Source organism: Balaenoptera physalus (assembly GCF_965194825.1).
Source record: "Balaenoptera physalus genome assembly, chromosome: 6".
In the NCBI taxonomy this organism is placed as follows: domain Eukaryota; kingdom Metazoa; phylum Chordata; class Mammalia; order Artiodactyla; family Balaenopteridae; genus Balaenoptera; species Balaenoptera physalus.
The window spans coordinates 137,661,007-137,686,940 of record NC_138885.1 but is presented as its reverse complement, the minus strand read 5'-3'; the positions used below and the strand labels follow the sequence as shown (position 1 = coordinate 137,686,940).

General features: G+C 54.0%; 1 protein-coding gene across 1 annotated transcript in view; it reads left to right on the top strand.

Moving 5' to 3' along the window:
* Positions 1-12,649: 12,649 nt before the first annotated feature.
* Positions 12,650-25,934, top strand: part of OTOS (otospiralin) — a 47,528-nt gene continuing 34,243 nt past the window's right edge. Inside the window, exon 1 of the mRNA XM_082465319.1 lies at positions 12,650-12,664. The gene's annotated coding sequence lies outside the window, so the exon portion shown is untranslated. The remainder of the gene's footprint in view (positions 12,665-25,934) is intronic.

The window sequence follows — 25,934 nt, the reverse complement described above, 5'->3', positions numbered from 1 at the left end:
GTCCTGACTCCCCGAGCAGAGCGTGACCTACTGCCAGCTTCTTCTGGATGCTGTGGGGATGCGGTTTCCATGGAGAATGTACTGCTTTCTCTCTGATCCAGCTTCCACCCCCTGCTGTAAGAGAAGCCCCTTCCTCACACCCCACAGTATTCAGAATGGAGAGGGCTCCTCCTTTCTCCCAAGGCTCCTTCTCATCTTCACGTCCCCACAGTTGAATAAAACCATCTGCTTCTTCTGTCTAAGTCATGCTCACCCTCCAACCTGACACCTTCCAACTCCATGTATCACTGCCCTTCCCTGGGCCCTGGGGTCCACACCTTTAGTCTTCTGGTAGGTTGTCACAAGTCCCCGATTGTCCTCTACCTGCAGCCACCACCCACGTTGCCTGCTTTGCCATCTAAGAAACAGAAGCTGCAACCTCGGGGGAATCTAGATCCTATGCCTGTATCCCACCTGAAAGGGAGTGTAGGATGGAGGGATATGAATTAACATTTTGCTATTTTGGCCAAGGATCTTTCTTTAGTGAGAAATAAAACACAGCAGATCCATTGTAAGTCGTTATACATGTGACTGCAAAAAGCATCTCCATACTGGTTCTTTGTGCCCATGTGTGAAGAGGTTGAGTGGAGGAAGAAGAGCTAGAAGAGGTTAGAACGATGCTGAGCAGGATAATTCATTGTGCCTGACACATGCGCTCACTACCGTGTGTTCAGGTGGGGATTTAGGTTTATATTTTCTGCTCTGGACCTTTTGTGCCTCTTAAATCTGAGGATTCGTGTTTATCAGTTCTGGAAAATTTGTATGTGTTTCTTCTATATACATTTCCTCTCCCTGAACTATCAGACTCTCCCTCTGGGACATCTATTATTTATACATTGGGCCTTCTCATTCTTTGTTCCATCCCTCTAACTTTTCTCTGTTCTTTTTTCTATCTCTTTCTCTGTTGTATTCTGGGTAATTTATTAAATCTGTGATCTTAGTCTGTTATGACTGCCATAACGAAGTACCACAGAGTAGGTGGCTTACACAGCAGAAATTTATTTTCTTATAATTCAGGAGGCTAGAAGTTCAAGACCAAGGTTTTGGGGTGTTGGTTTCTGATGAGGCCTCCCTCCTGGGCTTGTAGATGACCATCTTCTCCCCATGTCTTCACATGATTTTCCCTGTGTGTGTGTCTCTGTCCAAATCCCTCTTATAAGGACACAAATCATACTGGATTAGGGCCACCCTAATAGCCTCATTTTCACTTAATTAACTAGTTAAAGGCCATATATCAAAATACAGTCACATTCTGAAGGACTGGGAGTTAAGAGGGGTTTTTTTAGTATTTATTTATTTATTTGGTTGCATCAGGTCTTAGTTGCAGCTTGCGGGCTCCTTAATTGCAACTCGCTGGAATTAGTTGCGTCATGCAAACTCTTAGTTGTGGCATGTGTGTGGGATCTAGTTCCTGGACCAGGGATCGAACCCGGGCCCCCTGCATTGGGAGTGCGGAGTCTTAACCACTGCGCCACCAGGGAAGTCCCTGGGAGTTAAGAGTTTGACATATGAATTTTGTGAGGCTACAACTCAGTCTATAATATCCATCTTCCAGTTCATAAATTCTCTCTTCAGCTGAACCTAATTGCTTTTTAACTGTTCCATTAAGTTTAAATTCAAAATTCCTATATAGTTATTATTAGAAGTTTGTTTGGGTTTTTTTTCCTAAATCTTGTTCTCTACTTAGAATTTCAATTTCTCCAGTTTTTATTTATTCATTTAAAACTTTTATATTTACTTTCAGGTTACTTCAGGATATGAATTTCTTAGGAGTGCTAATCCTCTCAGTTTGGGTAAATGCTGACTGCCTGAGCATACATTCAGAAGGTCCACCTACACACACGCACTGGAATCTAGGTTGTGGGAACATGCCCCCAGCATGGTTCCACTTTTGTTTATGCCAGACGCCCAGGGCTGAATAAATGTTAACTTATTAGCTTAAAATTCGATGTGTTAGAAATCTGGATCCCCCAAAATGTTCAAAGTACAGGCCTGGAGTCTGATTTTTCAGGAGAGAATTTTTCCACTGAGAGTCCAGGTGGAGATAAGAAAGCATCTTGCATCTCTGAGCTGGTGGGTGAAGACTTTCTTGTCCACTTTTCAGACACCCCTCACCCCAGCTCACCCCCAGTGCCCACAAAATGGAAGTGAGGATGTGGGGAAACAAATCTAGCACTTCTGTTTCAAGGCCTAGACTTTCACACGTGGACACAAAGAAACAAGTACAGAGATGTTTTTTGCAGTCATATGCATAGCAGCTTACATTGGATCTGTGGTATTTGGTAGGTTATTTCACAGAAAGATCTGTGGCTAATACGGCATAATGTTAATGCATATTGAATCTGGGTGTGAGTATATAGGCCTGTTACATAAAAATAAAAATCTGCACTTTTTCTATGTGGACAGATTTTATACTTTCATATAAAAATGAATAAATCCAGTGGGCAGTTTTCACCCTTGACTTATTGTATCACTCTCGGGCTTTTGAAAATGTTGAAAATAACAACAGGTCTTCCTTCTAATACGGCTCCTCCTTCTCAGGCCCACTGTGGACTCTTCTTCCTGTAGACACCCCATTGCATTGTACTGCTTGGGGTTGTGTAATAATTTCATCTCTCCTTTCCTTTTACCCTTCATTTCTTCTCTTTTCACCTTGCAAACTTCCTGAGGGTAGGGGGAGGTGGATCTCACTCAATCTTACGTCTTCTATTACCATCTAAGGCTGAAAACCCCCAAGTGTATCTTCCCACCGCTAACCCTCCTCCCGCGATCCGGACCAATCATCTCAGCTGTCTGCTCTGTCTTCACTTGGGTGTTTCACAGGCATCTAGACCTTGTCCAAGGCTGAATGACCTACCTCATTACAGTGAGTACTCCCTGGAGGATGGGCTTTTCTACTGTTTGCCCAGTGGGCAGAACAACAAAATTCCCAGATTCCTGTGCCAGGAGCCAGGCTTGGTTCCATACCACCCACCTCCCTCACACTCCTCCTACCCCACCCCTGTGCCCCATGTAACTTGGTGTAACTTTCAAAAGCCTCTGTTCCTTGGTCCCCCCAAAGCATAACTAAAGCAGGGTCTGTGGGGGACCCCATTCACCGAGGTGGAGCTATCCCACGACTGGCGCCAGACACTGATTTTTGGCTAAAAAGTCCAAGATTGATTCTGATGGACAATATAGATTTCCTTTCACACAACCCTCCTGGCCCATTGGCACTGGACGCGGATATCTCTGAGCCCTGGGAGGACCCGGGTAAACGCTTGAGCCCCGGAAACGGTGGGCATTTCCTTCTCCCTGGCACAGACAGCTTCATTACTGAATGGCTCAGTTTAACTCTTGTTAAGTGATTTTACTTATTTCAGCTTTATAAAAAAAGAAAAATACATACACATTACTGTAAGGAAATATAACAAAATGAAAAAAATATCATCACTAGGAGACGAGATCATGGTTGATGATTACTTTCTTTTCAAAAGTTTTCCATGTTGTATCGATTTATTGCGTAATGAATAGATATGACTTTATAATGGAACAAAAGTTTTCCCTAAAGGGCTCCTTTTGACAGGTTTGAACATTTGTCAATGATTCTGTCCCTGTGGCGTCCCAGCTGTGCTCAGTGGAGACACAGGAAAGGGTGTGGCCCTCAGCCCTGCCTGGCGCCCTTCTACCCGCAGCTCTTCCCCATGACGAGCCCCTTGACAGGCGCCAGCTCCTCCCTGGGCACTCAGCCTTGGCAGTACCGTCTGGTACTGGGGGTGGTGCCACTGCACAGGCCACCAGGAACAGCAGCCTCTGAAGCCTCCCCACCATTTCCACCCCCTGCAACACTGCAGCCTGACCACCCAGCCTGACGCTTTCCTCCGCGGAGCGGGGGTCTCTGAGGGGTAGAGGCGGCCCTTGCCCGGGTCTGCAGCTGCCGCTTGGAACCTTGGGGGTGCCCCGTCTGGAGACACAGCTCGGGAAGTGGGTCTGGACCTCAGCTGGAGGAGCCTGCACCCCGTGGCCCTGATTTGCATTCTTTGCATCCTCACTACAGGTGGAAAAACACTCTGTTCCGCTCCTGGCATCCACCCTCTTCCGTGTGGGTCCTTAGGAGAGTCAGGCAGCCCCTCGGAGCCCACCACCTCCTGTAAAGCCGGAGTGAGGCTGCCTGGGGGCCGCGGGGTTCCAGCGCTGGGACCGCAGTGCTCACTGCACCGTGCAGTGGATGCCCGTCAAGGGCGGCTCTCAGCGTCACCCCCTTCCCACCCAGTGAGCCTGTCTCAGGCCACACGCCCCCTCAGAACGATTCCCTTTTATCTCTCTCGTGTCTTTATCCAGTTGGACCATGAAAGGCAGGTGGGCTGCCGAGACCACCCCCCAGTCCCCCCTTTCCCCTTTGTCGCCCCCCCAGGTCTCAGGGAGCTTCTCACCGAGCCCACTGCCTCTCCTTGGGGGCCCCCCCGTCTCTCACCTTCACCAGGGGTGGGGCAGCCGGGGGTCGCCATCTGTGGTGTGATTTGTGGGGCGCAGGGGGTTCGAGCGCACACTGAGGGGCTTCGGCCTCCCGTGATGAAGCTGAGCCCGCCCACTGCGGCCCCCGCCCCTCCCCCCGCCCCTCCCCCCATCTGAGCGCCGTTCTGCCGCCCGCTACCCGCTATTCTCTGGCCGGAGACGCCGGTCCAGCAGCATGAGATTGGCAGCAGTTTCGTGAAGTGTCGGGGAAGAGCAAGGCTGCGAGCTGCCACGTGGTCTCCCTGCCTCGCCTGCAGCCCTGAGAGCTGCCCTGCAGAGTCAGCGTGTTGACGTTCGGGCCCAGCGCGGGCTGTCAGAACCTCAGCGCTGGCGGGGACGTGCAGCCCACGGTGGGTGCCCTGCTCACCCGGGAGCGGAGGGTGCTGCCTCCGCGGCTGTCTGCTCCTCGCCCGCCCAGGTGCTGCCGTGCAGGGCGTGTGCTCCCATCCAACTCTTGTGCCGTGGGTCTCAGGGCTGCTTGGGGTCAGGCCTGCCGTCCAGCACACGGTGCCAGGCTTTGCGGTGCATGTCCTTTGCACCCTCCCTCCCGGCTGCAGCTCCCTGTTGAGCCCCACCTTGAACTGGGCCAGTTCTGAACTGGGCGAGAGATGTTCAGGGTCGAAGCTCGAAGCCTGAGAGAACCCTGATTCTGCAGGAGCAGCACCTGGCGCTGGGGAGGCCTGGCCCCACCCACCCAATTCCAGGTGAGCTGGCGCAGGTGTGAGGACGGCCGCGGGTCCTGTGTCTGCCACAGCCCGTTTGCACAAGACTCTCTGCTCCTCGTGCAGACACGGGAGGTACCCACTCCCCTCTTTGGAGCCTCCTCACCTGCTCAGCCCCAAAGCCGGGGGCATCGCGGTAGATTGGCCCTGTCTGTGCGGGGCTGTCAGCCCACGGATGCTCAGGACCTGCAGAGCCTCAGGAGGGCACATGGGGGAGGAGGCCTCCAGCAGACGGGCCAGGCTGGCCGGATGTGCGCGGCTTCCGGGGCCAGCTGTGGTTCAGCAGACGTGGGCTTTTCTGAGCACCGACAGCGGTACCTGCGGGACCCAGCACTCCCTTGAGGTCTAGCTCCACAGCCCCCCGCCCAGCAAGTCCAGCAGCTACGCGCGACCTTAACTTTTAAGGTTTTCTTAGGAATCTCAGTTGGGAAATACATGATCACGCCTTGAACAGAATCAAATTCTGAGTCGTCAGAATGGCATCTGTCGTTGTGGTTCGATGTTTATTCATGAGATTTCTCAGTGGTGATAGAAGGTTACGCTGGGGTTCATAGCAAGTAAGTGTCCTTCCTTCCATTCTGGAACCCAAATTTCTCATTATTTTTACATGTTGCAGGCAGGTATTGCTAACAGGAATAGGGAGGTCTCCAGATCTGGAAGATAATCACTCCTCAGATGCACAGAGAATTTTAACATTTTGAAAGTGCTTTTATAGTAAGGGGCCAGCTCATGTGTTCAGAGTGATTCTGTGTTGATAGAAAGCAAAGCCTACATGGGGAAATGTGTATGTACATTTTTTATGAACACAGAGAAAGGTGAGGAAGGATGAGCAACAAAAATAAACTTTGGTTATCCCTGGAGAGGATGGGAGACAGGGAGAAGGAAACTGCTGACTTTTCTTCATACACTGCTGTATTATTTTACTTTCTGGAATTTTTAAGATTCAATAAAATAAGAAAGAACAACAAAACACTTGTATTTTCATCTCCTTCCTTTGAAAGGGGTACAATTATTTTGCTAGTGTCATGTGCAGAGGCAAAGCAGGTGGGCAGTTCATCTTCCTCTTCTTTGCTGACGGCATTTATTGAGGTCCTACTGTGTGCTTGCCCCAGAGTGAGGCCCCAGAGACACCCCTGGCCTCAAGTAGCAGAGACACAGCCGGGATACACATGTGGTCTTGATGGAGTTCCAGAGACGCCCCCCCTAGAATCTCACCCCTCCTCTCACGATAATCACACGATGTCTTGGACACAGCAGAAACTCAGTAAACACTTTTTTGAGTCCCCATTTTACAGATTCATTTATTCTTCATTTATACATTGATTCACTTAGTGAAGATTTATTGAGCACCTACTATGTGCTGAGCCATGTCTGCAGAGCAGACAAGTACCTGAGAGGCTGCAGAGCCATGTGGCCAAAGCTGTGGTGCTTTGGGACCACGAGGGAGGGGTACCTAAATCTGGCCGGGGTCTTGGAAGTCTTCGTGGAGGCGCTGCTTGAGCTGAGTTGTACAGACCAGAAGGAACTAGCCGGACAAAGAGGCGTGAGCCTCACAGGTGGAGGGAACAGAGTGCACAACAGCTCAGAGGCAGGTGTGACTGAGCAGGGCACCTGTGAAGATCCACGTGGTTTGACACCAGAGGGGCCCATAAAGGCCACATCACGAGGAAGGCGGGTGCCCAGGTGGAATTTTATCCTGACTGCATGGGAGAGACACAGAGAGATCTGCCTTGAAAGAAAACTATTCTGAGAACGGAGGCGTCTGAGGGTGAACACATGCATTTTCCTCCTATTGCTCCCTTCTGAAGTCCCAGTGAAATGGTAGTAAAGAGATCTACAGGAGGCGCAAACCCACAACTGCAAAGAACATGGGAGAGGAGACCACAGCAACATCTTCAAAGTGGGAGAGTCGCCCTTGAGAAAATGGGGGTCAGGAAATTAAAGATGGCTCTGATGGTCCGAGAGTAGCCCCACTCTGATGCAGGTCACCGCGTGTGACCCGGACCCCTACAGCGGAAGGTACCTGAAGAAACCAGTTTTCCATTTCACATCCGCTAGGATGGCTAGATTCGAAGGTCAGATAGTTACAAGTGTCGGCGAGGCCTGCGGGTGGGGATGTAAAATGGTGCCAGCACTGGGAAAATAATCTCAGAGTTCCTGAGGCGGCTCCACAGTTACCACAGGACCCAGCCATCCCACCTCTAGGACCAGGCCCGAGAAAAATGGAGACGTGTTCTCACGAGACCTGTACGTGAACGTTTATAGCAGCATGGTTCACAGCAGCCAGAAAGTGGGAAAAACCCAGATGCCCATGACTGATGAGTGGATAAACAGACTGTGGTCCATCCACACAGTGGAATATTATTTGATCATAAGAAAGGAATGATGCACTAACTCACACTACGGCATGGGTGAATCAGAAACATGCTCAGTGAAATAAGCCCAGGCACAGAAGGGCACATATGGTATGATTCCATTTATACGAAATGTTCAGCCAAGGAAGTCCATGGACAGAAAATAGAGTGGCGGTTGCCTAGGGCTGGGTGGAGGCTGGGGAATAGGGTTGTGACAGCTAAAAAGTACGGGCTGCTTTTCGAGGTCATGAACATGTCCTAAAATTGACTGTGGTGATGCTTGCCCACGTCTGTGAAGGTACTAAAACGCGCTCAATCGTACACGATAAATGAGTGAGTTATACGCGTGTGAATCACATCTCAATACATCTATTACAAAAAAGCAAAACAAAACGGTTTCACTAAAACCAGTACAAAGGACCAGGCTTTCCAGGGCTGGTGGGCAGTTCGGTGAGGAGATGACAAGAGCTTTTGCCTTCATTTCTTTATTTCACAACAATTGGGCGAGGGCCAGCGTGCTAACTAGAGAAACCGAGGCCTGTCCCTGGTCTCCACAGCCCTCCGGGAGGGTGGGTGCCGCGACTGGGGCTCGGCCTGGGTGTCCACAAGGAGCTAGTCCTGCTTCCCGCTCTCCCTCCAGAACCAGTTACGGCAGGTGTTTTATCCTCAACACAAAATGGCACTGACATGTAACTATTTTTCCATACTATTACTCTGATATGGTTCTTTCAGTATTAAGAAAAAAAATGCTGATAAATACCACTTTTTTTTCTTGGCCATTCAACCCAAGTGTGGATTCGGTTTAAGGAAAAAGAGGAGGGGAAGCGTTTCCAGGCTGCTAGGGGTGTCAGAGGAAAGCAGCCTTGGCCATAAGGAGTTGGGGATTTCTTCGAGTTTGGGTTTAAGTGGGAAGCTGGAGGCTGGGCAGTCCGACCATCTCTGGAATGCCCCGCAGTGAGACCAGACTTCCTGTCAGAAGCAGAAAGTTCTAGGGCAAAGGTGGGTGGGGGAAGTGGGGTGGGGAGGGGAAGAATGGGTGCGATCCTCAGAGCTTTACATACTTTCTCATTTAATCAACACAGCAGCTCTGCTAAGGGGGCTTAACAAACACGCCTAGGAAAAGTTCAATTGATGAATGAATGAATGAGTGAGTGAATGAAAATAAAAGTCTCTCCTGTTTGGTTGGGGAGGAAACAGGCTCAGAGAGGATTCAGGACTCACCTGAAGTTTTGTGGTTAGTGAGGGATAGAAAAAGCCTGTCTGGCTCCAAACCTTACCCTGCCAGGACCAGGAGCAAACCAGGCTGGGTTGATGCAGACGCACCTGGAGCCCGAGGTCTGCCGGGCAACATTGTTTTGCTTTTCTAGGATTAAAGAAAATCTAGAGAAAGTGTGCTCTAATTTTGTATGTTTTGTGGAGGTAGAATTTTCCGTGTGCTCTCCCACTGTGAAGACCAAGGTACCACCTTCTTGGGTTTCCCTGCCCACAGAGCTTTGAGCCGGGGGGCTAATGTCACCGGGCTCAAAGTTAGGACAGAGAGGAAAAGCTGGAATAGACGTTCCAGCCTGGCTTGGGGGTCCCCAGAGGAGGCTGAGCTTCTTCCCACACCTCAGGTTTTACTTAGCGGAGGAAATTGCCAATGGCCTTGACCATTTTGGTTTTGATCTGTGGCCACAAACTCAGAGGTCAATGTCCACTTGAAGACAAGGGGAGATGAACCATAAACCTTTCTCAAGGTGTCTTTTCAACAGAACAGGGTAGAGGTGAGCGCCCACAGAAGGGTCTGGAGGCCGGAAACCATGGAGGGCAGCCCCTCCGATCTTACCTCCCTCCTGGCGCCCTTGCCCTTAGGTGAGAGTGCGCAGCACCTGGGGAAGGCCCCCCCCCTTCCCTGAGATGATGGGGGCTCACAGGCCTTGACCAAGCTGCAGCTTCAGAAAAAACCACCTGATGTGTGCACCAAATACTCGCCTGAGAAGCAAACAAAAACACTTCTCTCAGACCTGCATCCTGTGCCCGTGCCAGACATCACTAATCAACACAGGGGCACGTCCCTTCTGGGTCTGAATGGTGCAGCCTCAGCCCAGCACACACGGCGCCGCCCCCCAAACCCGGGCTGATAAAAATTGCCGTAAGATGAGACCCGCTGCCGTCCGGCCCTGGAACCAGGCAGAGTTATGAGTCCTTTCGCTAGGGACGCCTTGCGGGGCCTTGGCCAGCACCCCATCACCTGAAATCCAAACCTCACCAGTCCTGGAATGGGGTCCCCCGTGGACTCGGCCGACCCGTGCCACCCTCTCTGCTCCCTGGGGGCATCACGGAGACGACTGGAAGCTGAAAGGCAAGCTGGGTGTTCTGGCTTCCAGGAGAGGCCCAGTGCCTCCCCGCCCCTCCCCCGGGGCCAGCCCTGCTCCGGCCCTCCCTCCGCAGACCAGGACGGCTTGCGGAGGGCACGCTGCTCGGCACAGCACCCCCATGTGCAGCCCTGGGGCCAGTCAGCTGTGGGAGGAGGAGGGAGGGTCTGGTGTGCTCCTCCCCCATGGCTGGCTTGGGCGTGGGGGGCAGCAGGGCAGGAGTTCCTGGCCCCTCGTCCACTGCCTGGTCCAGCGCAGCAGGTGGCAGGGAGGATGGTGGGGTCTCCTTGAAGCTTCCCTGCCCCTCCCACGAGGAGCCGGCCTCAGCGGAGGGCTTGTTGGTGGCTCTCCTGTGAAGTTACTTTTATCTAAAGGATCATACGTTGTCCTGCAGTATTTCCTGTGTTCTCAAAGTCTAGTAGGCTCTTCAGACGGTGATAACACCCTCGTGGGAATTCTGACTCCTTCCGAGGTCCTGAGATGCCAAAGGCTGTCCAAGAATAGATGGCCCCCTGCCGCAGGGTCAGGCTCTACAGAGGCTGCCAGCAGGGTCCCACCTGCAGAGCCCTCGTCAGCACAGGCTCGTAACAAGAGAAGCAAACCCCTGCTGGGCGGGCGGCCGGCCAGACAGAGTCAGGCTGCACGGATGTCCTGGCCGTCCGCGGCCTGCTGTGCTGGGCCCTCCCTGCCCATCCTTCAGAGTTCGTCACTCAGGGCAGCTGCCTGAAGCCCCTTGGCTCTCAGGTCCTGGTGGAGGTGACCCGGCCTTCCTGGTGAGGGGCATGGACGCACGGGGGCTCAGAGCACCTCGCCTCCAGCCCCGGCTGCCACCCTGAGAAGCCCGGAAGAGCAGAGGCCCTGAGATGGCTGGGGACTCGTGTTGTGGCTTGAATGTGTCCCCCAGTTCACATCTTGAGGCCCGAACCCCCAATGTGACAGTATTTGGAGGCGTGGCCTTTGGGAGGTGACTGTGGTTAGATGAGGTTGGGGGGAGTGATGGGATTAGTGTCCTTAAAAGAAGTATGTTCCGTCTCTGTCTCTCTCTGTCTCTTCACCACTTGAGGACAGAGGAAATGGCAGCCGTCTGCAAGCCAGGAACACAGCTCCCACCAGGAACCGAATCCGCAGGCAGCCTGATCTCGGACGTCCGGCCTCCAGGCTGTGAGACATCAATGTCTGTGCCTTAAGCCTCCAGTCTATGGTGTCTGGTCTGTGGTGTACCGTCGCGGCTGCCCGAGCAGACTGAGAAAACACAGCTGGCGATGGGGGCCAGGGAGGGCTCCGAGAGGGTCCGAGACGCCCACGAAGCTCCTGCAGAGAAAGCCGCTTGCTTCCTTTGCTAAGGGCCCCCCTACTGGGGACGGCAGCCCCACAGCCACTGTCCTGGAACTGGGATCCGGGACCCCGCAATCAGTGGTGTGTGGCAGATAGAATGTCTGCGCCTGGACAGGGCAGCGGCACGTGCCCGGGCACCACGGAGCCAGGCGATCTGTGTGGAAGCCCCTTGTGGCCACCGCCCAGCGCTGCAGGACCTCAGGGGCATAAGTGCTCCCAGCACACCCCACCCCTTCAGACCTCCTGTTTGCAGCTGGAAGGGGGCCGAGGGGCAGAGCTGTCTCCTGGCCCACCCTGGTTCCCCGCCTTGCCCAGGCCCCATCCTTGTCAGGTTAGGGCTGCCCTTGTCCAGAGCCTCCATCTCAGCCCAGATGCCCTGGCCCAGGAGCCTGCCTCCCCAGTGTCCTGGTCTGGCCTCCTTCAAATCCCAACCCCTGCCTGACCCCTGACCTCTGACCTTCTGTTGGCAGGGACTTCTCCAAACCTCTAGGCTGCTGACCTCCGCTTCCCGCTAAGAACATACATGCCTCACCCAAGGGCCCGTCCACCCCCATCGCCACCCCCCACTGAGTCTCCCCGGCGCCTGACCCGTGGCGCGGGGGGCTGGCTCGCCCCTTGTCCAGCAGTGACGCTCACAGCCGCAGCCCCCTGAGGAGGGCAGTGCGGGTGTTTCTAGGCCCCTACGCTCATTAGACGCCTCAGTGCATTCCAGCAGAGAACGCCATCGGCTGTGCACGCGCCGGCCTTCTCGGGTCTGTAAATAGACCCTCCGGCTGGCAGGCGTGGGACCTGGGCAGGCGAAGCTGCAAGGGGAAGATCAGGGAAGAGGATGAGCTTGACGGCCTGGCGAGCCGTGCTGACCGTCGCAGCCAGAGACGCCCGCTCCGGCCTGGCACCGGCCAGTGGAGAGGCCGGCTTGCCCTGAGACTGCGGGCGGCAGGCGGGCAGTGCAGCTCTGGCACAGGCATTTTTCCCGTCCCAGCTAGTGGACACGCAGGAGCCGGGCCCTGCTGGGCAGCCTGCTCCAGGAAGGAGCCCGGCCCAGCCCACCAGCTCACGGCCCTGAGCTCCGGCAGGCGGGCTGGCAGGCTGAGCAGCTGCCCCGAGCAGAGGCCTCCAGGCCTGGAACTGAGCTCTCTCCTTGAAAGCCGGGGCCACCGCGGCTGGGTTTCCCACCCTGGTCTTGTTCCCCTGGTGTCCGTGCCCAAGACCTGACTCGCTGCCTTGCCTCTAACAAGCCCGTGAGTGCCCCCTCCCCCAGCAATACCTGACACCTGGCCCCCAGCACTGAGCCAAAGGGACGCCCATCCCGATGAGCTCAACCAGCCGTGACAGCGCCCGCGAAGAGCCGAGGGGCAGGGACTTTGTAGGACTCACCGGCATCCTATCAGCTCCCCTTGAGCTGGCACTACTGTCATCCTGTTTTCCAGGTGAGGCCACTGGAGACCCCTGTGCTCTGACCCCTGCGTCGCTCTGTCCAGTTAAATGGTGACGCTGAGGCTGCCGTGAGCGGAGTGAAGGAAAGGAGCTGGCACTGCTGCAGGGGGCGGGCAGGGGGTCCGGGCTGGGGGAAGAAGATGGCACCCCCAGACCCCTCCCCAAGACTGTGCTAGGAGGGAGACCAAGGTGGGGGCCAGCAGCCTCTCTGCCCAGCATCCCTGCTGAGGGGGCCGGCGCTGCCACTCTCGGGGCCGGGCCGGGCCGGGCGTGACTGGAGGGCAGGAGCCGGGTGTGGGGAATGGAGTGGAGGACAGATGCCCACCCATCCCCGCAAGCTGTGTGGGGAGGCCGCGGCCTGATCCCCCTTAAGGGGGTACCTTTCCTCAGCCCCGGGGGTACCTGGACCCTCCTCTGTTGAAAGACTGAAACGTGTGTGCAGGGGCCTGGCACGGGGCCTGCTCGCTCGTTCCATGTCCCGGGTCACTTTGCCCAAAGGGCCACGAGGAAAACGTGTCTGTCCACACAGCCTGCAGCCCGTGCCGGCCTCGACCCTGATCCAGGCTGCATTCTGCCCCTTCCCGGTTGTGCTCAGGCTGATCTCGGTGACTCAGACCAAGTGCAAGAGGCAGGTCTCCCTGCTCGGCCCTGGAGTCGGGCACACACGGTAACGGTAGCAGGGCACCCTTGGCGCCACGTGTCGGGGTGCTGGGGAGCCCAGGATCTGGAGGCTCAGAGGGGCTGGGGCCTGGCTCCAGGACCGCCCCGAAGGCCCCTTTGCTGCCCTCTGCCCGCCACGTCCTCTCGGCGCCCGTGTCTGGAGAAGACCTGCGTGTTCACATGCTGAGTTCTTCTCACCCGCACACCGCAGGCTCCTCTCGTTAAGCCACGCCGACGACCCGCCCTCTCCCAGCACGCTGCGGTCACGTGCGACCGCCTCCTGGGCTCTCCTGCATTTCTCCCTCGGTTTCAGAGTGAGGCCCGGCATGTGTTTCAAGGACTGAAGCTCCACAGACCTCGGCCTCAGGAGAGGGCTTGGACACGGAGCAGCTTCTGTTCCTGGCCAGGCAGGACCCCAGGCAGGACCCCAGGCAGGACCCCAGGTCTCACAGCCCTGGCATTCCCCTCCAGGCACACCCCTTCCTGCCCCCCCCCACACCACCAGCCCCTCCTGTTCTCCAGAAACCCAGATCCCTGGGGAGGTCCAAGTAGGCCCTACAGGCCTCTCCCCACCCCTACCCGCCCCGGCCCCGTCTGGACCTGCTGCAGCCACGTCTGTGGAGGACCTTTCTGCCCCGGCTCTTGCCTGTCGCCTGCAGAGGAGAGGGCAGGCGGGCCCTGTCTTCTCTGAGCTGAGCCCCCTGCCCTGGCCTCTGTCCTGTCCATTTCAGCTGGGTCACCAGAAATGTCACACAGGAGGTGAGAGCACAGGCACACCTGTCACTCAGCGAGGCTGCAGGTGTGGGTGGGTGCACGCAGCCCATGGCAGCAGCCCGTCAGCCTGTCAGGAGGGCTTCCTGCAGAGGTGGTGGTGGGAGACAGACCCTGTGAGGGGGTGGGGCGTGGGCTTCCCTGGGGGGCTTCAGAGGGCAGCCAGGCTGGGGGCAGAGGGCTGCCTTGCCCAGGGGCTGTTCCCCCTACTTCCTGGTCCCTCTCCGGGGGCCCTGAGTACTGGGGTCTAGACCCCGGCTGCCCATCTCCTCTCCCTGTGCTGCCCCTGCGGTAGGAGGGAAAGCCCTGGAGGAGGCCCCTGCAGGGAGTCTTCAGTGACATCCGGCACGCCTGGGCGTCCTCAGGACCTCCCCGTCGACCTCCGCTTCATGAAGAAGCCTTGTCTCCCCCGCGGAGCAGCGCCCCTTCCGCGGGGCCCGAGCCCCGCGTCCTCTGCCCCGGAGTTCCTAGGTCTCCCAGCGTCACGGGGGTCCCTCATTCCAGCCGGCCCCCGGCCCAGCCTTTTCACTGCAAACACTTCGGGAGGGGCTGCTGCGTCCCGGGGCCCCAGCCTCCCAGCCTCGCGGGGGAGACAGAGAACAAGCAGGGAGCGCTGGCGCCGACCCCAGTAATACCCGTGAGGGTGTGAAGGGCCAGGAGAGAGGAGACCGGCAGCGTAACTCAGAGGTGGGCAAGCTGGGCAGCACAGGGACGGAGGGCAGTGCTGCCTTGCCCGTCACACCAGCAGGGGCGCACGAGCAGGAAACCCACGGCCCTGCGTGACCGGGGAGGCACGTTCCATCCCAGGGTCCACATCCTAGACGCCGAGTGGACCGCACAGCCTGGCCTTGGCCGTGAGTCTTCTCCTTTGCTTCACTGCTAAGGCCACCTTCACCCTCCCTCCTCCCCACGACCGCTGCAGCCTGTCCCTGCCCACGCCCCCTGCCCTGCGGCATCACCGTGAGGTGCTGAGCGTCCCCGGCAGGGGTGTGCCTGACCACAGGGCCCCCATCACAGGGCCTGGACACTCACGCAGCCTCTGCTGTGGCCACCTGGAGCCCTCAGGAGGCCAGGCTGCCCAGTGGGCAGTGACCAAGAGGGGCAGCCGTCCACTCCCGACTGGGTACGCTCCTGCACTACCCACCCTCAGCCCAGGGGACCCTGCCCATAATGCAGGGAGGGGAGGAGCCCCACCGTGACCCCCTCATGATGAGGGGCCTGGAGGGGTGTGTGGAGCGGCGCCTGGGTGGGCATGTGGGGATCCTCTCAGGGACGGCGTGATTTGGCTGAGCGTGGAGACCAACCGTCAGGGTCTGTCCGTGGGCGGCACCAAGTGCTGATGGTGGCGGGGACGCTGGGTCTGCCCAGGACCGTGGCCTCCCTGAGGGCCAGGTAGGCAGGTCTCTGGGGACGAGGGACAGTCACCTGTATCACTGCCTTGGACCGGCACCCTTTGGAATAGCATGAAGTAGAAATAGAGATCATGGTAGTTGGTACCACATGAAACAGAAATCACTGTTCACACTGGTCACAGTGGCCCGAATTCTGGATGCATGAAGCGTGATCAAGAAAGTCAGGAGGGCCCAGTGGACGCTGGTCTGGGCTGCGACTGCCGCCCACGTGCTAGGGAGGGATGGCCGCGTGTCAGACACCTCTCTTGCTCCTGGAAGCCATTTGCAGTCCTGTGCTGGTCAGGGAGCAGTTCAGACGAAAGGCTGCAACATTCTGAGTGGTTCCTCTGGGGACAAGGGCCGGTGATGGATTTCAGGCTTTTACGTGCGCATATTATGACTCAGAGCTTAAGCGGTCGTGTGCAGGGTCTGCTTCCTGGTGGCTCGTCCCCGGCCCTGGCCCGGTGCGCACCCTCTTGCCCCGCCTCCCAGGCCTCTCAGCTCAGAGCCACAGCTCTGCCAGCTGGGGCCCCGTCCTGCTGCCGTTTCAGCCTTCAGTTTGGGGTTGAGGTGGTGAGGACGGTGGGGGCCACCGGGGGCTCTGAAGTCTCCAGGTGCAAGAGCCCGTGGAGTTCCCTCACTTGCCGGCCAGGCAAATGCCCGGGTACAGGGCAGCAGCCCAGGGAGCCGGCCGGAGCCCAGCGCCGTGGGGGGACCTGCAGGTCCCGCTGAGCTGGACAGGTGAGGGCTGAGCTCACGGCCGCTGCACCTGTGCTGGCAGCATAGGGGCTGAGGGTGTGGCGAGAGGCCTGCAGAGTGCCTTCCCGGGCAGGACTTCAGCAACAAGACCTCATACCACACGCGGAAGGAGAGTGCAATGGGGACGAGAGCCGTGACCCTGACCGGAGGGGCGTTCAAGGTCCCCTTCCCAGCACGCACCCCTTCCTTTAGGGCTCACGTTCTCTGGGAGCCCTGATGGGCATCTCTCTCTGTGGGCCTCTCCTTTCTCTACAGGCCTGCCTGGACCCCACGCACATGCGCCCGTCCTGGAATTCTCTCTGCTGTAGAAGGTCACCAGGGGCCTCCACACTCTCCCTGAGCAGGACCTGTTTCCCAGCCCGTGTGTCCCAGAGGAGGGGCCAGGCCTGGGGGCGGAAGGGCGGGGCTGTGGGGGGACTTTCCCTGGAAGGTTGCTGATGTCACCGAGAGCTGGGCCCAAGTGAGGCGGCAGCTGGGCCCCGAGCAAGCTGCATCCCGGGGGCAGGACAGAGAGGCGGGGGCCTAGACTGCTCTCGGCAGCAGTGCTGGGCTGCCACCACCAGGAGGCACTCTGCAAGCAGCCCTTCTTGGGGGAGCAGGGACCACAGGACGACCTGCTGGACACGAGCAGATTCCTCCAGGCTGCCCCACGCCACTGAGAGAGTCATGCCCTGCTCAGAGGCCATGTGTGGGGAGGGACAGGAACCCTGGGAGCTGAATCCACAGCACGCTCCAGGTGGCCTGGGATGGCTCCGGGAAGGAAGGAGGGCAACTTGCCAGGGAAGGCATCCTTCAGGGGCCCCTGGGGTGTCAGTCGTAATTTGGGTATGATGATAGATGCAGCTTTCTTTTGTATTCCCAGGCAGTTGATGCCTGGAACATAAACATATATATGTATCTATAAATGCATGCAAATTACATCTCTTACTATGTATCAGTTGGTTGTGAATTATACATACACAATTTATACATAAATTATACATCATACTTATATATAAATACAGAAAGTGTTTTGTCCATATTTATGTTTCATGTATTAATATATTAAGTGTACTCATACTGCTTTTCTGCTTTCTATTTTCACTTAATAATTTATGTTGAAATTCTTTCCTTACAGGACATACAGATTTATCTAATCCTTTTAGATGGCTGCATAGCAGGTCATTGTGAGGATGGCTTATGATTTATTCATCCACTCTACCACTGATGGGTATTTGGTTCATGTCCAATTTTTCACTCTTGTACAGAATGATGCAACAAACACACAATTTTCTCCTTTTACCTATTATTATGTGACATTAATAGATTTCCTAGCATTGAACCATCCTTGAATTCTCAGAGTGAATAACACAGGTCCTGTGTTTTTCAATGTACCAATAAATTTTGTTTCTTGATATTTTGTTTATGACAGTTATATCAAAATTCTAGAGTTTTTCTTTTTCTGTAATGTGCTTAACAGCTTTTAGTAGAGTGTTATGCTGGATGCAAAAAAAAAAAAAAAGTGGTTTATCTATTTTGCTAATTTTTTTCAAAGAATTAGCCCCTAGATTTAATTATCAATTCTAATGCATGTTTCTAATTCATTACTTTCTGGTGTACAACTCAGTTTTTCAGTTTTCTTTAGGTTCATTTTGTTGCTCTTTTTCTAATTTCTTGAGTTAGAAGTTTGAGTTTATTTATCATGATTATTCTTTTTGTTCACAGGTGTGTATTAGACTCCCTTAACCATGTCAGCTCCATCTCTGAGGTTTTCTTAGGTGGTCATGTTATAATGTGTGTTTTCTAGTTCTTCTGCAATTTGTCACTCTTTTTGACCCAGTGTTGGCTTGGGAGAACATTAAAAAATTTCTAAGTGTTTTTTTTTTTTTTCAGACTTCAGTATTGTTTTTGTTAATTGGTTGATTGGTTCTAACTTTGTCAGTGATTACCAGTTTGTTGTTGTTCTGGTTTTATTTTTACATGGTGATCAAGGTACGCGGGCTTTATCATCACTGGTTTTGGGGTCTGTTGAGGCTCTGTCTGTGATATAAGCCTCCAGGCGTGAGGTGTGTACTTCCTAGCAGGTGCACAGGTCAATCCACAGGAGTGAGGAAATGTGGAAACTTCTACTTACATTACTTACATTCACTATTATCACAGCTTTGCACAATGTCTGCTTTTGTGTGTATTTTATAATGGGCATGATGTATTACACTTTTGTATCACACATTATGAATTATAATTTATAAATAAACTATAAGTATCCCGATACTGGTGTGCATGATTAAAAGGTTTTTATTGATGGGGTGCATGACTGAAAATGATTAGACACCACTGGTGTAGCGCATGATCTATTTTTGTGAATATTTCCTGGGTACTTAAATGAGTGTTTTTTCTGTATGCAGGATACATACTTAACACAAGGTGTTTATCTCTCATTAATTTTATTATGCTCATATTCTAAATTCCCTATCACTTTTTAATCTACTTGATCTGTTAAAGACTGAGAGACGTCTCCCACTCCTATTGAATTCTTGTGGGTTTTTCTTTGCATAGCTTCCAGCTGTTTCTATAGCTTAATGCCGTTAATTTGTTGTACTTTGTTTGTGAATAATAGCTTTGGAGTGGATTGTAATCTTGGTCATTATAAAGTGACCTCTTCTCCCTTCAAACAATCCCCTGCCATCTTTTCCCCCAGAGCACTGCACTGGGCAGAGCAGTGAGTGACCGGCGGGGCAGGGAGGTGGGGGGCAGGCCTGCTGACCCCAGGCCCACTCACTGGAGCTCTGGGGTCCTCCCAATTCCAGGAGCCCTAGGTTAGAGCTGCACAGAGAAGACAACACTCAACCACTGGACATGGTGCAGGGAATATCGCAGAATTCCCCCCAGTCAAGCCAATTTCCAAGACCCAGGCTGGCCTTGAGGCGGGCTGGCTCCAAATGATAGGAATTTCTGTGTCCTCCAAGCGCCATCCCCGCCATTGCCCCCGTTAAAGCAGGTTTCTGTCCCATCTCGTCCACAGCTAAGATTTTGTCCTTTGATGTTCTAGGATTTCCAAGTTTGGCTAGACTTTGAAGAGGCAGGTTTCCGACCTCCCTCTTCCAGACGAGTGAGCCTGGCGGCTCTGAGGATGCTGAGACAGGGGCAGAGCAAAAGCAACGAGCTGGGAAAGAAAGGACAAAGGACGGAGGAAAATCCCTGTGCTAATTAAGACCGAGGCAGCTCCTTAGCGGGGAACCGGCAAAGGTGTCAAATGAAAGTTTCTGCTCGAGTTACTGCCAATTTAATTGTTGTGTAATTAATAGCAGAGCTGAGTGTGATTAATAAGATTCCCCAGCACGTTTCTCCCGGCTCTCACCTCCTCTCCACACCCCTCCCCCCAATATTTCCTTTCAGTCCTCACACCCTCAAGGACCCCATGTGAGGTTGAGGTGGACAGCTGTCCTGGACCCTTGGCACCTGGCAGGGGACACACCGCCGTTTGCCAGGCGTACAGGTGCTCCGTGCTCCAGACCCTCTCTGCTCCCAGGGTGGACATTCTGCGCCTGCAGCAGCCCGAGGTCACCCAGGTGCTGGGTGTACGGCCCTCCTCCACCCGCAGCACATCAGTTTAGTGAGGGCATGGGGCGTGCGGTGCCCTCATCCCCCACTGCCCCCGACGGTCCCACTGGCCCTGAATGGGGTGAGGGCTTGGTGAGTATCACACCCCGATGGTGAGCAGGAGGCCCCCAGACAGTGCTGCGGGTGGCCCCCGCCCGGATCTCGCCCACCTGCCACACTCTGTCGGCCGCAGCCCTGCCCCTGGACACTCTCCCGATCCCAGCTCAGGCCCACGCCTGCTCTGCACCCTGACACACCCTGGGTTTCCTCGCTGCACCCCGAAGCCCCTGCCTGCCCCTTGATCCCTCCCTACTCGGTGCCCACACCTCTCAGGGCAGCCGCGGGCCCCCACCTGCACGGTGCTGGCCCTTGGTAAACGGTGATTGAACGGAGGGGCCCAGCTCTTCCACAGAGGCCCAGCGAGGACAAAGGAGATTATATGGCTGTGGACGGACGTGGGAGAAGTGGTCCCAGTGAGCACTGGTGCCTTCTCCCCCAGCCTTCTACTCTCAGACGCCCAGGACCACAGCAGTGGTCCCGAGGGACAGATGGACCAAGGCCAGCTCCCTCTGCAGGGGCAAGGGGACCCAGCATGGCTGGACGGGCTGCGCCAGCCACGTGTGGTGTTTCTCCTGCTGCCAGGACGCTACTCCTCTCTGATGAGAAAAAGCCTCTTGGTGGGCTTCCCTGGTGGTGCAGTGGTTGAGAATCTGCCTGCCAATGCAGGGGACACGGGTTCGAGCCCTGGTCTGGGAAAATCCCACATGCCGCGGAGCAGCTAGGTCCGTGAGCCACAATTACTGAGCCTGCGCGTCTGGAGCCTGTGCTCCGCAACGAGAGAGGCCGCGATAGTGAGAGGCCCCGTACCGCGATGAAGAGTGGCCCCCGCTTGCCACAACTAGAGAAAGCCCTCGCACAGAAACGAAGACCCAACACAGCCAAAAATAAAATAAATAAATAAATAAAAATTAAAACAAACAAACAAACAAACAAAAACCCTCTTGGTGTCTCTCGTGTCTCTTGTTACTCTGGTTTAAAATTTAATAGCTCCTTTGAGAAAGCTGTGCTGCTTTTATTTTTTTAAAAAAACCTTGCTCATCGCAATTTTTAAAAAGTCACAAATTCAGAAAGTGTAAGAAAAAAAGGGGAAAAAAAATCACTGGACATCTCACCAGCCAGAGAGAAGAGTTTGGTGAATTTCTTTTCAAACTCTACACTGAATATATGAAGATATAATTTTTTAAAGAGTGGGATTATATTATTAGCACTTTTCTATCAATTAATGCTTGCACAGAAATTCTTGGGTAATTTTCCACATTGACAAATGTAGATGCAACTCAAATATATATATATATGTAATATGTGTAAATTTATATCATATAAAATACATTATGCTATGCTTTTGCATACACACACTATAAATTATATATATATGCAAACACACACACATCATATATTTCCATCTATTTCAAGAGCCGCATTAAATTATGGATGTGCAGTGGTTTATTTAACCAGCATCATTTTGATGGACACTTGGCTTGGTTCTACTTATTTAGAATCAAAAATAATGCAGCAATAAGCATCTTTGTATTCGTGGGTGAGTGTTTCTGGAGATAAATTTTTGGAGGTGGCATTGCTGGGTCAAAAGCACGCATAAATTAAAGTTTGATGGGCATTGTCAAGTCGTATTTCCATCAATGTGCACAAGCGTGTGAGGCCTCTCACCTTGTCAGCATCAGTGGCACCAACCTCTGTCACACAGGCCAGTCTGGGAGGCAAGAAATGCCTGCTCATTACTGCGGGCTGAATTTTTAAAATTATTGTGAGATGAAAATGCTTTCATATGTTTATGGACAATACTTTATGGCTAAAGGAGTAAAAAATGTTTGAAAAATTAACTTCAGATGGATAAAAGATTTATATATTTTAAAAATTCATAAAAATAATGTTATGTAGTATAATGGTAAGGAGGGAAAATCTTTTCTTAGCATAACAAGGCCAGAAAGTATTTTTTAAAGGCACACATTTGATTGCATTTTAAAATTCAGTAAAGTAAAAGGTATCACAAAGAAGTTGAAAGAGACACAGCAAGATGGGGAAGAGATTCTAACAGAAAATACAAAGTAATATAGAATCACAAGTTTAGAAGGAAAAATAGTGAAAATCCACCAGATCGTATGGGTAAGAGGCATGAACACGCAATCGATGGAATAAAAGAGCCCTGTCTGCCCCTTTCTCAGGAGGCTCTGGGACAGCAAATGTCACCAAATGGAGGAACAAGCCAAGAGAAAAATGGGCACCACGGAAACAAGGGCTTTCTGCTTCCCGTGGAGGGAATGTGGAGGGAGTTCCTGGGACGACGGGTGGTCCAGGGCGGCTGCTCCGGACAGACAGCAGGCCAGCTGGACGGGAGGGCAGATGGTCCAGGAAAAACGTAATGTGGAACCAGCGCATATCTGATGCGTTCCCCAGGAGGGGGTCTGTCTGGGTTGGGGAAGCATTTGTGAAATGGAAAAGCATAGAAAATGAAGCCAACAAACCCAAAAAGACCCGTGTCAGAAGAGCCACATAATCATAGTTTGGCCCATGGCTCGATGGTGAAGAATATTTCCATAGCTGTCATAAGGCGAGCGTGAGCGTGGAGTGAATTCAACTGCGGTATAACTCAGGCGGGTGGGGGAGGCCCAGCATGGTGCGTGGGGAGGACGGGCAAACCTTCAACTCCTCAAGCGAAGAGGCAGTGGACAGTGTCTGACGCCGGAAACCGGAGTGCACGGCCTTGGAGCCACCGTCTGCGACCAGGCTGAGGGGCAGCAGCTGGGAGCAGGCTCGGAGGGGAGAGGTTGGGGCAGGGCCTGCTGGCTCCATCAGAGGCCCGTCTCCCTGGTTCTCTGGTTGCCTCAGCCCCCGCAAGTCTGCCTTTCCCGGGTCCCGTGCAGTCGAACCCCTTTTAACTGACTCTGGCCGGGGAGGCTTGACCGCCAGACGATGGTGTGGGCCGCACCTCCCCCGTCCGCAGCTGGAGCCAATGGACACTCACGTGACAGGGATGGAGCGTGACCAGAGGGAAGTGGGTCCTTCAGGACATGAAGTTCATCCACGACGAAACGGCCTTTCATCCAGGAAATAGGGCGAAATACTTCATTACTTTAATAGCATAAAGAGAGAAAAAGTGATATTTTTAACTGATGTTCCAAAGGTATTTAGTGAAATTTGACAGCTGTATTAATAATCAATGGCTGTGTAACAAATCACCCTGGAACTTAGCAGCTTAAAACTATAGGCGTTCATTATCTCAGAGTTTCTGCGGTCAGGATCTGGCGAAGCTCAGCGGGTCTCACAAGGCTGCTGTTGAGGTGCTGGCCGGGCTGCGTTCTCATCTGAGGGGTCGGTGGGGAGGAGTCACTTCCCACTCGCTCGTGTGGTCGCCTGTGAGCCTCGTGGGCTGTGGGCCAGAGGCGTCCCTCGGTTATCCACCAGGAGGGCCTTTCCAGGGCGCGAGGTGGCACCTGGCTCTTCCCAGGACAGGAGGTGAGAGAGCCGTCTGGCTGGGGCTTGCCTTCACTTTGCCGGACGCTATTTGCTGGGTGTGGACCCCGGGGTCGGCCCCTACAGTAGGGGAGGAGTCTTGTCTTGGAGGAGATGCAGACACGCTTTAGAATGCCAACAACAGGTTTAGGTGATAGAACTTCTTGTGGAAAGTAGGAAATGAAGACATCTTTCTCAATATAATATGGATTATGTAACATATTATTAAAAACCAGCAGCAAGTACCGTACTGTTAATGCACAGATTGAATTATGATACCAGTTAAGACAGGGTCTTGGGAAATTAATGGAACTTAATTAAAGCGGTTGCTTAAATTATATTAGTATGGCTCTCGTGGTCACACGCAGCCATGAGAATGAAGGAAGGTGGGGAGGGTCCTGGGAGAAAAGGCCTGGTGCTCACAGTGCCCCCCACTATCAAGGTCAGGGCCCTCTAGTCATGTAAACGTAAAGCCAGTGCCTGCTCGCTGCTCTCAGGGCAAGTGCAAGGGTCCCTGGCAGGTGGCCCTGTGGTGCGCCCCTCAGGGTCTGCACCAGCCACCCAGCTGTCCCCACACGGGTCCCAAGGTCGAGATGAGGGTGTGGCAGGAGGCCCCGCATTCAAGCCACATCTTCTGTCCAGCTTTGCCAGCCCGTGCACGGGTCCTTACCCGCCGAGTCAGAGCCTGGGGGCGTGGAGAGGGAAAAGCCCAGAAAACCCTGCCGGTTAGGGGAGCACTTCCCAGAGGCCTGTGGCTGGGAGACCAGAGCGAGAGGTGGCGCCTGGGGCCTGGGCATTTGTGACTGCCGTGGAGCCGGCTTCCCTGCCTGGACCAGTGGCATGCTGGGAGGACTGTTCTTTGCTGTGGGAGCTGCCCTGGGCACCCTTGACCCCTACCCGCTGGATGCCAGACACCCTCACCCCAGCTGCGACAGCCAGAGGCGTCTGCCGGCGCCTCTGGAGGTTGAGAAGCACTGCCTTACAACCGGGCAACGTCCGCCTGGCTTAGAGGCGAGCGAGGAGTCCTCCACGGCCGATGCTGGGTCGTGGCTACGGCCGAAGGCTGTGATCAGGAAAACCTGCACGCCCTGCCGCAGGGGTTCCAGGGGGAGTGGACGCACCTGGACCTTTCCAGCATATAGAGTAGCGAGAACTCTGGGGACGGTGAGCTTGGTGAGGGGCCAGTCCGCACCCCCCTCTGTGGTCAGCTGTGGCCAGTGCCTGGGCAGGGCTCTGGTGGAGTGAGCTTGGCCTAAGGGCTGCGGGGCACAGAGCAGAGAGGGGTCCAGGAGCCAGGGGCTGAGCTAAGGGGTCAGCCCAGGCCCTCAGCTCTCTGGTTACGCTCTCATCAATAACGCTGTGAAGTGGGAGGCTTTTTCTACCATCAGACATTGTTAAAGTAGAAAATCAGAGGGGATGCAAATAACTTCTGAAATTTCTCAAACTAATAGCCACGTGAAAGCCTAACCCGCAAAAAAATTTCATTTTGAAGCCCTTAAATTGTGACTGTCACATTCAGTGAGTTTCCAGGAGGCCAAATGCTGAATACTAATACCGTTTCCAGTCTGAGCAACCCCATCTTAATTAAATCTACACTGAATTACTTTAACTATGATTTTCCAGTCGAAAGTATTGTGAAAAATGTTTTCTCTCTTCTAACTTTAATCAGATCTCACAATATTTGCGTGGATGTGCTGGTGAAAAGGCTCTGCTTGCTCAGGCAGAAGGAGATGGGGTGCTCAAGTCCCTTCCCGATTCCAGTAGAGAAAGGGGAGGATGTCTTTACGATAAGACGGATCCATTCTACGGGTTAAAAGTCAATAATAAGCCAAAGCAGAGAGAATAGATTTGCCATGTGTGTAATGGCAAAGAATAGAGAAAGAACAGATCAGCAGCAGATACAGATGGCCCAACGGAAAGTGGGCAAAATAGGTGAGCAGATGCTTCACAGGAGAGCAGGTCCAGGGGTGGGTGGGTCAGGCGGGACGCACTACCTCACTGGCATCAAGGGATTGTAACTGCAGCAGCTACTGTGGTCCCCAGGTCAGGTCCCCTTACTGACCCTCGGCTGCAGCCCACACTGGCCGATAACTCACAGGTGACTTCTCCCTGGAGGATCACCTAAGGCCAAGCAGAGGCCACCTCACCCTGGGGCCCACTGGGGTCGATAACTGGCGTGAGGGTATGACCGACAGGCCAGACTCCACCTCGTGCTGGAAGCAGCTCCTTGTGCAGGTCACACCCCGGAGCTCCCTGAGGGACCCGGGAGGGCCCGACCCCACCGAGAGAGACCACCTCCTGTCCAGCTCCATCTTCTGCCCCCCCTGCTTCCCTCTCTCCCATCTCCTTAGACCCACAAGAACACCCACCTCAGGCTCTGCTTTAGGGACACCTACCCCAAGACACACGTTAAAACTTCAACATACCCATCAGGAGAACTACTATCAAAAAGCAGAAATGAGGATGTGGAGAAAGTGGCACCCCTGTGCACTGTTGGTGGGAATGTAGAAT